General features: G+C 49.9%; 1 protein-coding gene across 2 annotated transcripts in view; it reads left to right on the top strand.

Annotated features, from left to right (window-relative positions):
• LZTS3 (leucine zipper tumor suppressor family member 3) overlaps positions 1-15,376 on the top strand; it is a 47,697-nt gene that overhangs the window by 23,987 nt on the left and 8,334 nt on the right. Inside the window, exon 1 of one of the 2 annotated variants that reach the window (XM_074540570.1) lies at positions 4,641-4,794. The exons of the other annotated variant lie outside the window; for it this stretch is intronic. The gene's annotated coding sequence lies outside the window, so the exon portion shown is untranslated. Of the gene's footprint in view, positions 1-4,640; positions 4,795-15,376 lie in introns of those variants that run through there. 2 annotated transcript variants of the gene reach the window in all.

Raw genomic sequence — 15,376 nt, 5'->3', positions numbered from 1 at the left:
CTGTGGTCCCTGAGATCACTCACAACAAATCAGGCCAGGCAGAATCTCTCCACAAACACAGGGAAGCCCTTGGAGGTTCCACACCCATTGACTGTCACAGAAAAAAAAGGGGATTTCCTCTGAAAACAGGGCTGGAAATCTCTGTTTCAGCAATAGAGAGGGTTGAAGAGCTTCGAGCAGAGTCTGGCAAGGAGGTACTGCAGGAATTTTTGTTCCAGTGCTCAGCCTGATGGTGTCAAGCACTTACAGGCACTGTCAGTTCACAGCTGAGGTCTGAGCTGGATTTAGGTTGTTGTGGTGCTGGTTGGGAAGCTCTGGAGGCTTCCAGCACAAATTCAGAACCATCTCCATCACCAGACCTTGGCATTGCCCAGCCAAGGCACTGAGACACCCTGGGATGGAGATGCCACTTCATTCATGCCCTCAAAGTGGGTTCAGCAGCCAGGGTACCTTTATTTAGGGTTTTTTTCTGCTTCTCAATTTGAAAATGTTCTTCCCTCTAAATAAATAGTCTGGGTGAAGAGAGGAGGGAGGCTCTTGCTCACATTGGGATGTTTTGTACGGAAAAGGAGCTCCCCAGAGGTTTCCAGGAAGAAATCCCAGTGCAGGGAGCCTCTGTCTCTGCTCCCATTCCCATCTCCACCCCCACATCAAGGCTTTCCACTCCTGTTCCCTGGGGAATGTCCTAACCCATGGATGCTCCTTCAGAGCTCACTGAGCTCATGTTTTCCTCCTTCTCTGATCAGTGCAAAGAACACTCAACCACCCCAAGGACCTCAGAGAGCTTGGGGATCTTGAAATGGAACAGCTCCAAGGGAATGGGAATCACCCAGCCAGGGGGCTGCCAGGAAAAGGGAAAAGAAAACAGAAGGACATGGGAACAAAGAGTTTGGATTTTAAAAAGAAGGCATTGGGTGGGTGTTCAAAGCCTCAGCCCAAGACAGAGCGAGGCCATCACGGCTGTGTAGGGAACGTTTTTAGGTGGGTAAATCAACCCTGGAGGTCACCTCAGCTGGTTGGGGTCTGGGTGACACAGTTTGACCATGGCCACGCAAAAAGGGCAGAGCAGAGAAGGACAAACCCCACAAAGGGCTGAGACCAGGTCCTGGTGGCTGTGTCCCATGGGGACAGGGAAGCACCATGGCCTGGGTGCAGCTGCTGTGCAGGAGCACTGGCACAAAGGGGTGCTGGGTGAGAACTGGGGGTCTCTGTTGGCTCCCAGAGGTGATGGAGGGGCTCTGCTGGAGGTGCACAGATGTCTTGGTTTGGAAAGCCAGGAGTCTGCTAAGGAAGGCAGGAGCCTCCCCTGAAATGGAAAAAGTAAACCCTCCCCACCCCTCTGAATTGCTATAAATTTTAAATTAAGGGGCTCTCAGGCAAAAATATGGGAGCAGGAAATAACAGTTCTTTAATAGGGAAGAAGGAAAAACAAAGGATAAAATAAACAATTCAGTACACCAGAACAACACTGACAGAGCCAGAACCCAGCCTGACACCCTGTGGGTCAGGCTGTTGGTGGCAGTCCCATTGGAATTGTGGCTCAGCCCTCCTGCAGTGTCAGGGGTGGTTCTGCAGGAGCAGGATCCTGTAGAGAAGGATGTGTTCTTCCTCTGAAGATCCAGTGGAAGAAGAGACAGCTGCTATTCCTCTGCGGAATCCAGTGGAAAAGCCGTGCTGGTGTCTCAAAACCTCTGGATTATATCCGGGTAGGAATGCTTGGCTCCTCCCTCTGGGCTCACATCTCCCAATGGGATGCTGCAGTTCTTATCAGCCATGCAGTGACATTCAATAGCTGTTATCAGCAGATGTCCCCTCCTGAGGGAGGTGTGAATGTGGTCACTCAAAGAGAGAGATAAGGCAAACTGCCCACTTGACAAAGGTAATCTGCCATACAGATGGTAATGGAAAACATCTTGCATTGCAATCTTCAACAGCAGAGAGGTTCCTGGCTCAGCCACCCGACCCTGGGTCAGAAATGAGAGTTGGGGGCTCAATAGTTTACACCCCACCTCAGAGCATGGGTGATCCTGGATCTCCCAGCCTTCTCCAAAGTCTCTTCTCTCATGATTGATTCATCTGTGGGGAGTGCTAAGATATAACTCAGCTCCCCAAGGCAGCATGAGTGTCAGGGAAGTGCCTGTCTCCTGTGAGACCTGAAACTGCAGCAGCTCCCTCAGGGCAGCCACAGCCTCCTGTGCTGGGGCAGCTGCCCCAAATCCCTGTGGAAGAGTCACTGTCCCAGCAGAGCCCCTCAGCCACCTCTGGTCATTGCCAGAGCAGGATGGAAAGGGCTCTCTGTCTGTGTGGCTGCTTCCAAGCTGCACACACACACCCAAACCAACCCATTTGTCAGAATTCTCTGCTTCTGGAGCTTAAGGGCAAAATTGCAAGGTTGAATCTCCACAGGAATGCATTTTGGTATAATTTACACCTTCCTTGTGCACCCCAGCGGTGTGTTTTACCCTGGTTTAAATGCACATTAACTCAAATGTGATTATTTTGGCATTATTGCTGTTTTACTGCTCTCACCGTTGTTTGCCCACCAACACCAGCCCCATGACCGGGCGGCTCCTTTGATCCCCAGACATCCTGCCAACAGAAAATTCACCTCAGCAAATGTGTTTCAATAAGTGGTTAGCTTTGTGTGGCTTTTATTTCCCTCCCTCCACGACTGCAAATAATCCAGAGTAAGCGCTGAGGCTGGATGGCCCCCCATGGGAAGGCTGATTGCTCTCCTGCCACTGGGAAAGTGGGAAAAGGAACTCTGGCCCATCCTCCGGATGCTGGAATAGAAAGAGGGCAGCATCCACATCCAGCTTTTGGCCAGGTGGATGGAGCTTGGGGCAGCCTGGGATAGTGGGTGTGAGACCCCCATGAGATGGGGTTTAAGGTCCTTTCCAAACCAAACCATTCTGTGGATGCATCATCCCATTCATCCCATCTGTCCAATTCTCTGCCCTTCTTTCAGAGCTCTTCACAGCCTTTCACTTCAGCCACACAGCTGGGAAGCATCCCCAGAAGGATGGGAAAGTTGAGAAGGGTCCCGTGATAGAAAGGTCCCAAAATTAGTATTTGAGTGAAAATGAGCTGCTTTGAGCAATCCCCACTTGAAAAAAAGCCCAATTTGTCAGACCCCAAAATTCCATTTGAAAAAAGTCCAGCCCCAAATCTCTATTTGTACCCAAACAAGCCCCCCAGACCCTAAAATCCCCCTTGGAAAAACAAACAAAAAATAAAACAGGCAGTCAGACCCCAAAGCCCTATTTGAGGAAAACCCAGCTGCCAGACCCCAAAATCCTTTAGCCAAAATAAGTTACCTGATCCCTAAATCTTGATTTGATCAAAACCAAGCCATTGGACCCCAAAATCCCCATCAAAACAGAAAAAGGCAAACTCCAAATCCGCATTTTGGAAAACTCAACATCTGACTCCAAAGTTCCCATTTCTGCTAAAACAAATCATCTGCCCCAAATTCCCCTTGGAGGAGGATGGAGCCATCCCTTCCCCAAAGCCCTTCCAAATACACAAACCCACATATCTGTATTTGAGCAAACCCCAAAACCTTCCAAATCCACAAACCCCTGTTTGAGCAAACACCAAAAACCTCTCAAATCAACAAATCCCTATTTGAGCAACCCCCCAAACCTTCCAAATCCACAAATCTCTATTTAAGCAAACCCCAAAACTTCCCAAATCCACAAACCTCTATTTGAGCAAAACCAAAACTTTCCAAACCCTCAAATCCCTATTTGAGCAAATACCAAAATCTTCCCAAATCCATATATGTGTATGTGAGCAAACCCCAAAACCTCCAAATCAACTAACCCCTATTTGAGCAAACCCCAAACCTCCCAAATCCACAAATCTCTTATTTGACCAAACCCCAAACCTCCCAAATCCACACATCCCTATTTGAGCAAACCCCGAAACCTCCAAATCAACAAATCCCTATTTGGGCAGAAGCAAAGTATCAGACACCAAAATCCCCATAAGAAAACAGAAAAAGGCAAACTCCAAATCCTCATTTTGGAAAACCCAGCGTCTGACTCCAAAGTTCCCATTTCTGCTAAATTCTGCCCCAAATTCCCCTTGGAGGAGGATGGAGCCATCCCTTCCCCAAACCCCAGCCAGAGGTGGGCAAGGGTTGTGGCAAACTCAAAACCTCCCAAATCCACAAATCCCTACTTGAGCAAACCCCAAAACCTTCCAAACCCACAAATCCTTATTTGAGCAAACCCCAAAACCTCCCAAATCAACAAACCCCTATTTGAGCAAACCCCATAACCTCGCAAACCAATATGTCTCAATTTGAGCAAACCCCAAAAACTTCCCAATCCACAAACCCCTATTTGAGCAAACCCCAAATCCACATATCTCTCTTTGAGCAAACTCCAAAACCTCCCAAATTCACAATTCCCTTTTTGTGTAGAAACAAGCCATCAGACCCCAAAAACCCCATTTGAAAACAGAAAAAGGCAAACTCCAAATCCTTATTTTGGAAAACCCAGCGTCTGACTCCAAAGTTCCCATTTGTGCTAAATTCAGCCCAAATGGGAGGAGGAGGGAGCCATCCCCAAACCCAGCCGGAGCAGGACACAAAGAGTTAATTAAAGCTCCTGCGGGCGCCCTGGCCAATCCCGCCGAGCCAAGGGCAGCCCTTGGCCCCAGCCCAGCAGCAGGTTGCTCTCCACAGGTATTATTTTGGAATTTTCCCGGGATACCACACAAGGAAACAATGAATTTGGCGCTCGGAGGAGGATGGGGAGCAGCAGGATGCACCCCTGGGCTGCCCAGGTAAATCCCGGGGGGTGCTGGATTTTTCTGGGATTTTTCTTTTCTTCTCCTTCCCCCTCTGGCTGCGTGTCTTTGTTTGGGGAAGGGTTTGCGGTGGATTAGGGCAGGGCTGAGCTGGCGGGACGCTTCGCAGGTGATTTTTTGGGGGGCACACCTTGTGATATAGGTAGGAGTCTCTTTGAGCCAGGTCTCATAAGCTCTTGGAGATCTATTTCACGCTTAAGGCAGCTCAGCCACCTTTGGAGGCATAAAATCAGCAGGATGGCTTCTGTTGGAAACAAAAAGGTTTCATAAAAGACAAACAGAGAAAAAGCGAGCCAGGTGCAAGAAGTTCTTGCTCCTGGTAAAACACCTCACAAAAGCGATTTGTTTCTTTGTTCACTTCTTTTTCTAGGAAGTTGCCCAGCTCCTGTCTAATCCCACCGAGCCAAGGGCACCTCAAACGTAAGCTGTCCTTAAATTTGAGGTGAAGTTTCGCAGGCCTTTTTCACCTAATCGAGAAGAGAAACTTCCCCAAACAAAAACCAGCTTTGTCACTCCGTCAACAAAACCCACATTCCTATAACCGGGCTGCGCTCCTGCGCGGGTCAGGGATGGGGTGGGTGGGGAAAATTGCGATTTTCCCCTCTATAACCCCCACCCTGGATCCAGCAGGGACCCCCCAGCACCGAGACCTTGCACCCCGGCGGATTTTAGGGCATCACTCTGGTTTAGCAGCGATAACTCAGCGGTGGTCTCAAGGGTTTGCTCCAAGCGCCGTGTCCGGGGAGGAGCGAGAGATTCCAGGGCTGGCTCCGCGCCCAAGAATTTCTCGGGCCGAGTTAATGATAAATGACGGGCTGGTGAGGGGTCCCCACTTTGTCCTTCCTGCGGGGACAGAGGTTTGGGTGAAGTTTGGGGGTGGCAGAGCCGGGCAGGGCTCTTGGAACAGATCTGGGGGTGATGGCTCATCCCAAAGGGCAGGATTGGGTCCCCCCCTTACAACATCCCGTCTTCAGGTGACAAAAAGGGGGTCCCCCTGGTGTTTGGGGCCTTGGAGCTGGGGATCACATTGGGATCCCTGAGATTTGGGGTGTGGGAGTGTGTGAGGGTGCTCAGGAAGGTGCTGGGAGCCAGGCAAGGGATGTAGCTCCGTGCTGGCACACTCTCAGCGGTCACCCCACATCCCCTGTGCTGGGGAGTCCCACGGGCTCTGCTGGCATCACCCCATCTCCAGCCACATTTCCAAAGGGTCTTCAGTGGATTAGTGCAGGGCTGAGCTGGTGGGACCCTTTCCAGGTGACTTTTAGGGATAGGAAGTACCTGCTGGGCTGTTTTTGCACCAGGGGATCTTCCCAAAGGATTTTCAGTGGATTAGTGCAGGGCTGAGCTGGTGGGACACTTTGCAGGTGATTTTTAGGGATGGGATGTGCCTGCTGGGCTGTTTTTGCATCAGGGGATCTTTCCAAATAATCTTCAATGGATGAGTGGAGGGCTGAGCTGGTGGGACAGTTTGCAGGTGATTTTTAGGGATGGGATGTACCTGCTGGGCTATGTTTGCACCAGAGGGTGTTTCCAAAGGATTTTCAGTGGATTAGTGCAGGGCTGAGCTGGTGGGACCCTTTCCAGGTGACTTTTAGGGATAGGAAGTACCTGCTGGGCTGTTTTTGAACCAGAGGATCTTTCCAAAGGATCTTCAATGGATTAGTGCAGGGCTGAGCTGGTGCCAGTTGCTCCAACCTTTCCAGTTGGTTTTTAGGGATGGGAAGTACCTGCTGGGCTCTGTTTGCACCAGGGAATCAGAGCAGAGATGGGGTGCACAGAAATTGATTGTTCAGGGTGGGGAAATCTCACCCTGGATCCCACTGGCAGCCCCTTAGCAAGGGGAAACTGAGGCACACAGGGCTGGGATGACCCCAAGCTGTCCAGCCCATGGAATGGGGCATCCCAGACCCTCAGGGCTGCAGCCAGACTGAGGCTGCTCCACCAAACTGCCCTTGTCCTGTTCTGAGGGAATCCAGGGAGTTTTCCCTGTGCCACCAAAGCTGATGCTTTTCTGGGCAGAGGTGGCCATCAGGACCTCACTGGGGACGATGACACAGCTGGCCCTGAGTATCTTCTGGGGGCAGTCACAAGGGTCACAGATGAGGCCATGGATGAGCCCTTCCTGATGGACACATGGGATTTGGGAAGGCAGTTTGGGCTGAGCTTGGAACCATCCTGTCCTGCTGCTCCTTGGGATGATTAAGGGAGGAAAATCCTTCCATCTGCCATCAGATGCATCCTGGAGGATGCCAGCCTGCATCCAAACCCAGGACTCTGAGAGCACATGGGGAAAAGGGGGAAAATCTCCCTGAGGATGAGGACTTTGGCCAGGGGAATGCTGGTGGATATCCAGTGTGGTTTGTGAAAAACCACATGGATAAACTCCATGGCAGGATAATTCCTGGTAGAAAGGATCCCAGGAGGTCTCCAGGCCATCCTGCTGCTGGTGGACCCTGCCTGGTCCATTCAGGGCCTGAAACCCTCCAAGGATGAGACAGAAAAGCCTCCCTGGGACTGTACAAATGTGCCCTGTCACACCTCCCCATCACCTGCCGACGTTTCTCTGGGGCTTTGCCCACCTTGCTGCAGCCTTCAGAAAAATTTTGATTTCTTCCCTTACTGGAACAGCTCAAGACTGGCATGGCCTGCCAGGAGCTTGGCTTTTCATTCCACTCTGCCTGCTTTTTCAGATCCAGAAAATCCTGTGGGTTAAAACTGGGATAAAACCCCCAGAGATGAGGAGGTGGGATTGGGACAGGGGGAGCAGCTTGCTCAGGGTGAGCAGTAGCCATGCCCAGATTGATTTGCTGATTATTTTACTGTCAGAAAGAGGTTTCCAGGAAGCTGTGGCAGGGTGTCCATTCCAGGAGCAGCCTCAGGGAGCTGAGAGGGAAGGAGGGACAAGCAGGAGGGCACAGAGCCAAGGCCACGGTGCAGATTGTAGCTGTGCTTTGCCACCATTCCCCCTCCTGCCACGTCCTGGGGGATGGGGACAGGGTGCCACTGGACTGGGTCCCTTAAACACAGCGAGCAACTGGGGGAGGAAAACTGATAGCAGAGTGGGAGGGAGGCCAGGGAAGGTGGAGCAGGCTGCTCTGTTCAGGCTGTGCCAGGAACAATGGGGCCTTTGTTGGGGAAGAGAGGTGGTGAGGCTGGCAGGGACAGTTTGGTGCTCAGAGTTCCTTGGCCAGCTGGGGCACAGGGCACTGGCGTGTGGGATGGGACAGTGTGGTGGCCACTGTCCCCCTAGGCAGCTTTGGGGGACAGGGAACTGGGACATGGGGTGGGACAGGTTGGTACAGCTGGGGGGATGGGGAAATAATGGGGAATGGGAAATAATGGGAAATGGAAATGGGATGGGACAGGTTTGTAACCAATGCATCCCTTGGCCAGCTAGGGGGACAGGGAAATGGGCTGGGACAGTCTGGTACCCACCATGTCCTTTGGTCAGAAAGTGGAGCAAGGAACAGGGATATGGGATATGGGATGGAGCAGTCTGGTACCCATAATGTCCTTTGGTCAGAAAGTGAAACGAGGAACAGGGATATGGGGTATGGGACAGTCTAATACCCATCATGTCCTTTGGTCAGAAAGTGAAACAGGGGAAGAGGGACATAGGATATGGGGTATGGGATATGGGATGCAGGATATGGGATGGGACAGTCTGATACCCATCATGTCCTTTGGTGAGAAAGTGGAACAGGGATATGGGATATGAGATATGGGATGTGGGATATGGGACAGTCCGGTACCCATCATGTCCTTTGGTCAAAAGTGAACCAAGAAAAAGGAATATGGGATATGGGATGTTGGATGTGGGATGTGGGTTGGGACAGTCTGGTACCCATCATGTCCTTTGGTCAGAAAGTGAAACAAGGAACAGGGATATGGGATGTGAGATATGGGATATGGGACAGGCTGGTACCCCAAATGTCCCTTGACCACAGCTGGAGGAAAGTGGGACATGGCAGATGGGACAAGGGACAGGCCAGTCTGGCACCAAACATCCTCTGGTGGTGGGACTCATTTCCAGGTGCCTCTGTGAGCCCCACAGATGCTGCCAGGACTCTCCTGGATGTGGGTCTGGGTTCGTGGCCACCCTCCCAAACCCTCTGGCATCAGGGATTGCAGTGAGTGGTTTAAGGGGGACCCTGGGGACCCTCACAGCTGAGAGTGAGGAGCATCCCATGCTGGGGACATCCTGAATCAAGAGCTGCCACCCACTCCAGACCAGAGGAGCTCTGGGGATGCAGGAATCTGTCACCCAGGCTGTCCCTTGGCAGCTCAGCAGAGCTCCCTGAAGGAGCTGCCTGGGTCCTTTCATCTCATCTCTTTTGTTTCAGCCTTATTATGTAAATAGCTGATGCGGCCCCCATAATGAGAAAGTCGTTTCCCAGAACACAAAAGGCTGTAATTATCTCATTAGCAGGAGGAAAGGAAAAGGAAATTCTTCTGAGCTGGCTCACTTTTATTTCCCACAGCAGCCTGAGGAAGCACAGCCCCCAAAAGCCCCCAAAACCGGCACCTGCCTGCCCCTAATGCTGCCAACCCCTCTCTTCAGGAGAGAAAAGCAAAGTGTGATCCTCCTGTCTCAGAAATGGGAAATAATGGGATATGGGATATGGGATATGGGATATGGGATGGGACAGTCTGGTACTCACCATGTCCTTTGGTCAGAAAGTGAAACAAGGAAGAGGGATATGGGATATGGAATGGAACATTCTGGTACCCACGATGTCCTTTGATCAGAAAGTGGATCAAGGAACTGGGATATGGGATATGGGATGTGGTACTGGGAGGGCTGAGGGCTTTGAACTTGGAACTTTCCAGTTATCCAGAGGATGCTGCAGGTCCCTGTGCAGACCCCCCAGTGGTCTCAGGTGCTGGGACAGGCATAGCTGAAAATGGGGGGGTCACAGAGGGACAGGGTGGTCCCCACATTCCCAAATTGGATTTTTCTAGGCAGGACTGCCATGCAGGGCAGTCCAAGTCCAACCTCCCTGCTCCAGCAGGGTGCCCTAGGGCACTTTACTCAGAATTGGGTCCAAAAGTAAATCCAATCATAAATCCTTTGGACAGAAGGATGGAAAATGTGCAGATACACAACAGCCCCACAGATCAAGAGGTGTCTGAGGGTGGTTGCAACAATCTGCCACTACTTGACCTTTCATCCTGCCTTCTCGAGTTTGATTTTTAGCTCTGAATGGGGAGAAAAAGATCTGCAGTACAGGGATAAATGGGAAAACAGAGGTCTGTGACCTGGGGAAGGAGCAGGAGTTGTTCTTCTGAGTTCATTTGGCTTTTAGGTGTGGAAAAAGCTTGTGGTTGAAAAGCTGGAGGTCTGCATGTTTTTGCAGACAGGTTCAAGAGTGTTCCTACTGTATTCCAGTGGCAGAGGAAAACTTGGCAGCCACCAAGCCAGGATGGGGGGAAAGGAGCAGGAGGAGGTGCAGCAAAGAGCCTCAAGAGTTACTTGAGGGCTGGAAAAAACGCCTGTGAGAGACAAGAAAAGCTCATCTGTTCCCCTCCTCAGACTGAGCAACTTGAGAAGAGTGTAGGAGAACAGGAGGTGCTGGGCTCTGGAGCCAGCTGGGAGGGCAGCTGTGGTGTCCCTTCTCCTGAATAAATCCCAGTGGAGCAGCTCTCAGCCAGATTTGGGACAGCACAGCCTTAAGGAGGTGGCAAGTGGTGGCCTGTGACACACAGGAGGCAGAGCAGTGGCTTGAGTGGCCTTTTTGGAGGATGTGATGTACAAGAAAAGTGAGGGAGAGGAAGAGGGATGTGACTGAAACTAAGAGGACAAGAGGGAACAGCCTCTAAACAGAGGCTTAGATTGGATATCAGGGAAAATTTCTTCATGGAAAGGGTGTCCAGGCCAGTGTTGGAGTCCCATCCCTGGAGGAATTTAGAAGCCATGGGGATGTGGCACTTGGGGACATGGTCAGTGGCGGCCTGGGCAGTGCTGTGGGAACAGTTAGACCCCACAGCCTTAGAGGGTTTTTCTAACCTGAGTAATTCAGTGATTCTGTGATTCTACAAGTGCAAGTCTTGGCTTTCTGTGGTGGTTTTGTTAACACCTCACTGGACACAGGTGGCTTTGTTCCCTGCAGGGTCTGTGTTCACTGCTAACCCATTCCTGTCCCTCCCTTCCCACTCCACATCTCTTCCTGGATCAAGCTGAAATTATCACAGCCATTCTTTTTCCAACCTGCTCCACCACCCCAGGACATGTTGACTTTTTCTCCTCCAACCAACCCAACCCCTTGGCATTGCTGCCAACAAACTGGCAGAGCCAACCTGAGCTGCAAACACAGGGCAAGTGCAGCCCTACCCCTACAAAAACAACAGAGCAGGGTTCATGGTGTCACTAATTGCTCCCTCGTTAAGCAAACAAACCTGACTAATCAAGGTCAGGGGCACACCTGTCACCACAGTTGGCAAGAGAGGGAATTTTTGACCTTCAGGTGCTTTTGTTGCCCGTGTTGGCAGCACCTCATGCCTGGGATGGGCACGAGTGCCAAGCCCTGCCTTGCTCTGGGGCTCTTTGCTGGTGCCCAAGGGCCATGACTGATTCCCTTCCCTCATTCCCTTTTCCTGATTCCCTTCTCTGACTCCCTTCTCCCCTGGCATGGTGCCGAGCTGTGTCTGTGTGTCTGCCTCCCCAAAGCCTTTGTTAGGAGAGTGTTAACAATTAACCTCCTCAGGCAGCAACAGAGCCAGGCCTCCATCATTTAGTCTTGGTTAACCATTCAGCTGCTTATCTCAGAGCAATCTTTCTTCTTTCTTAACTGGAGGGCATTCACTGAATGGTTTGGGTAGAGCAAGTTGGAAGATGAAGTTGTTATTTTAAATTTCTGTATTTACAATAACATCTAGGAATGTCCTGGAGCTGCAGGCAGGGCTGGAAACCTTGGTAAGAGGTGGGCATGTAAAGTTTGCCTGGCATAGCTAGGGAAAAGGACATTTCACCCCAGATTTTCTGCATCAGGCATCAGAATTTTGCTGTCTTTGAGGCGAGGCTGCTGCAGGAAAGGCCAAGAGGCCACTGGAAGTGGATGGATGGGATGGGGAGGTGGTGCAATGTGGAGTGTGTGGATTCCCAGTGTCCCTGCTCAGAGAAGGTCACCCAGCCATGCTCGAGGGTGACTCTGCTTTCCTCCTAAAGGATGGACTTGGGAATGAAATGCTGGTAAATGTCACAGACATCTTTTATGAAAAATCTTTTTTTTAGGATTTTTCTTTTTGAGAAGCTGAGAAGCTTCAAAAATAAAATGCAAACAATGGTTATGTGCTGCTGTGGAATGCAACAGGTGAATTTGTGATTGGTCTCACACAGTTGTTTCTAATTAATGGCCAGTCACAGTGAGCTAGCTTAGACAGAGAGTCTGAGCCACAAGCCTTTGTTATCATTCTTTCTTTTTCTATTCTTAGCTAGACTTCTGATGAAATAATTTCTTCTATTCTTTTAGTATAGTTTTAATATAATATATATCATAAAATAACAAATCAAGCCTTCTGAAACATGGAGTCAGATCCTCATCTCTTCCCTCATCCTAAGACCCCTGTGAACACGGTCACAGGTAAAGGCAAACACTTTGCTTCCCTCAGCCTCCCTATGCTCATGGACAGGCTCAGCATCCCTGGGAATCACAAACAAAGCTTGTGAAAAGTTCAAACATGAACTTTCAGTTCATGCTCCCGTGGGAGGGAGGCAGTTCTCATGGAATCATGGAATAGTTTGGGTTGGAAGGGACCTTAAAGATTATCCAGTTCGAATCTCCTCCCATGGGCAGGGGCACCTTGCACTGTCCCAGGTTGCTCCAAGCCCCATCCAACCTGGCATCAAACACTTCCAGGGATCCAGGGGCAGCCACAGCTGCTCTGAGCACCCTGTGCCAGGGCCTGCCCACCCTCAGTCAAGAATTTCTTCCCAATATCCCACATAACCCTGCCCTGTCAATCTGAAGCATTCCCTCTTGTCCTCCTGCCCCAGAGATTATGAGATTTAAGGAAAAGGAATGTCCTAGGGAAGTTTTTAGTCACACATTCCCCCAAACCTGGAGGGAGAAAAAAAACACCTCTCCTTCTCTGTGCTGGAGCGTGGCAACATTATTCCTGTGCTCAAAATTTGATTTCACAGTTCAGCTGAGGAACAACCAATGTAAAACCTGACTGGGAACTGGAGCTGGCCAGAAGATACAAACGCAGGGGTTGTTGTTCTCAGGAAAAAATGGCCCTTTTTGGCAAACAAAGCTGTACTGTCAGGGAGCTCTTGGCACTTCTGGAATCTCCTTAATAACATATTTGTAACACTTGTCTGTATGCTCTGTTTATCAGATCCCGGGTTTGCAGTAAACACAAGCTAAGAACAAGGGTTTTTTTCAGAATATTTTCTTGGATGATTCCCAGTTAAAAGAAAACGCTTCTTGTTGTGTTGGCCTTTTTTTTTTTTTTCCCTTTTGGAAGGATCAAACTTTCCAGTGACCTCATCCCTGCCCTCAGAGAGTCAATGTAAATGTGCAAATGTCACCGTGAAATTTACCCAGTGAGGGAAAAGTAACCTGGATTTCTCCTTGGCTGGCTGGGGAGCACTGCAAGGAGACAATGCCACATCCTTGTCTGGAGCTGAGACCTTCCAGCACATCCCTCCCATGGTGCCTGGTGTCCCATAAAAAGAAATCACAGCCTGTAAAGATTCCCAAAGTCACCGAAAAGCAGGTTGTTCCTAAATTAGGAGGACAAAAAGTCTTCCTTTGACTCATAAAATCCAAAGGCACCATTGGTTGAGCGTGGCTTCAGGTGGGTGTTTTCCATCCTTCCTCATCACCCCACAGCCCAGCCAAGTCTCCAGGTGCTCATTTTTCTCTCCTGTGTTTTGCTGCCTTGGAATGTGGTTGGAGATTGTTTGTCCAACACGTGAATTGTTTTTACTTAATGACCAATCACAGCCAGCTGTGTCAGGACTCTGGAAGCAGTCCACGAGTTTTTAATTAGTATTAAGTCTTCTGTAAGGTCCTTTCTATATGCTTTAGTATAGTTTTAGTATAATATCATATCCTATAATAATAAATTATGCTGATGTTCTTTGGGCAGTGTCTTTAGGGTGTGACAGGGTCATGAGCCTTTGAGTGCTGCTCAGAGCACGTGTCCAAACATCACATGCCTCATACGTGACCTGACCCTGCCACTCCTTGCAGGGGTTTTGTCACTTATGACCAATAAACACTCGTGTTTTGGCTGTGGGAGATCCCTCCACGTGCTTATATGATCCTCTTTTACTACCTGGTCTTTAGACTTTGATCAGGAGATGACATGAGATCATCAGCTGGGGACAGAGGTGCAAAATGCAAGTTGTCCTCAGCAGGGAACACAAAGTGCTCACTTAGTGCTTGTTGATCATAAAATCCCAGAAATGAGATTACAAATGGTCATAAAATCCCAGAGTGGGCTGGGTTGGGATGGAAGGGACCTTAAATCCCATCACAGCACTCTGTGTCCTCTCCCTCTGGCACAGCAGTTGCCACATGTGCCACTCAGGCTGTACTTTGGATAGGGCAGGGTGCTGGGAAAGGGGGAGGAGAAGCCTCCAGAAATGCAGTTTAATAAAAGCAAAGTTGAGCAGCACAGCCCCTGTGCTTTAACCTTTTTAATTCTTTTTCCATTCCATTATTAGTGCAAATAGCAAGGCCCTGTGAGACACCACGTGGGAGCTGAGCTCCAGACCTCAGCTTGCTCTCCAGGGAAATAAACCCAGCTCTGCTTTACTCAGGGAGGGCTGAATGAGCATCCCTACCCCAAGGAGAGGGAGAACCCCACTGAAATGGGGATTTTCTCCATCTCCCCTTCCTGCCTGACTGCTGCCATCCCTGAGCCTTTCTCCAAAGGGCATCACTATTTTTATCCCATCCACAGGGAAACCTGCAGCTTCTGCTGCCCTTAAGTCCTGCTTTAGTCTCTGGGTTGTCAGGATGGATTATCCTGGAAATCCTGGAACTGAGGGTGCCTGAGACAAAAGAAAAGCATCAATTCTGGCCCATGGGGACTGAGTCAATGAACTCAGTAGGGCAGGTGGGCAATGGTCAGCTCAGTGGCCACAGCTGTCCACAAGCCGCTGCCTTGCTCCTCCAGGTTTGGTTCAATCACTCAAAATTGCAATGCACCTTCTCCCTTCCTTCAGGTAATGAGATCCTTAGCTAGTACAGGTCCAACTTCTCCATTATTCAGTGAGGCAACAAAAAAAAAGGTTGTTGTGGGTCTTTTATTTCCATAAAGATTTTACACCTTTGTGTAAAAGCTGATGAAGAGCATCTAGACAGCTGAGAATTGGTCCCAAGGATAACTGGTCCCAGGACAACCCTAGTGAAAGACAACTTTTGAAAACATTATTTGCAAGTTATCCATGTCCCATGGCCTAGTTTTGGCCAACCCAAGGCACAGCCTAAGTAGGAATCAAATGGAGAAGGGGAATAAAGATTTAAAAGGAAATTTAGGATGACACCTGCACAAAAGCATCTTTTTAAAAGCTCAAGTTCAGGCAAGCAACAATCCCAAGAAGGAG

The sequence above is a fragment of the Zonotrichia albicollis genome, chromosome 5 (genome assembly GCF_047830755.1).
Source record: "Zonotrichia albicollis isolate bZonAlb1 chromosome 5, bZonAlb1.hap1, whole genome shotgun sequence".
Lineage (NCBI taxonomy): Eukaryota > Metazoa > Chordata > Aves > Passeriformes > Passerellidae > Zonotrichia > Zonotrichia albicollis.
Note: the sequence above shows the minus strand (reverse complement) of the source record. Positions and strands in the feature narration are given on the sequence as shown.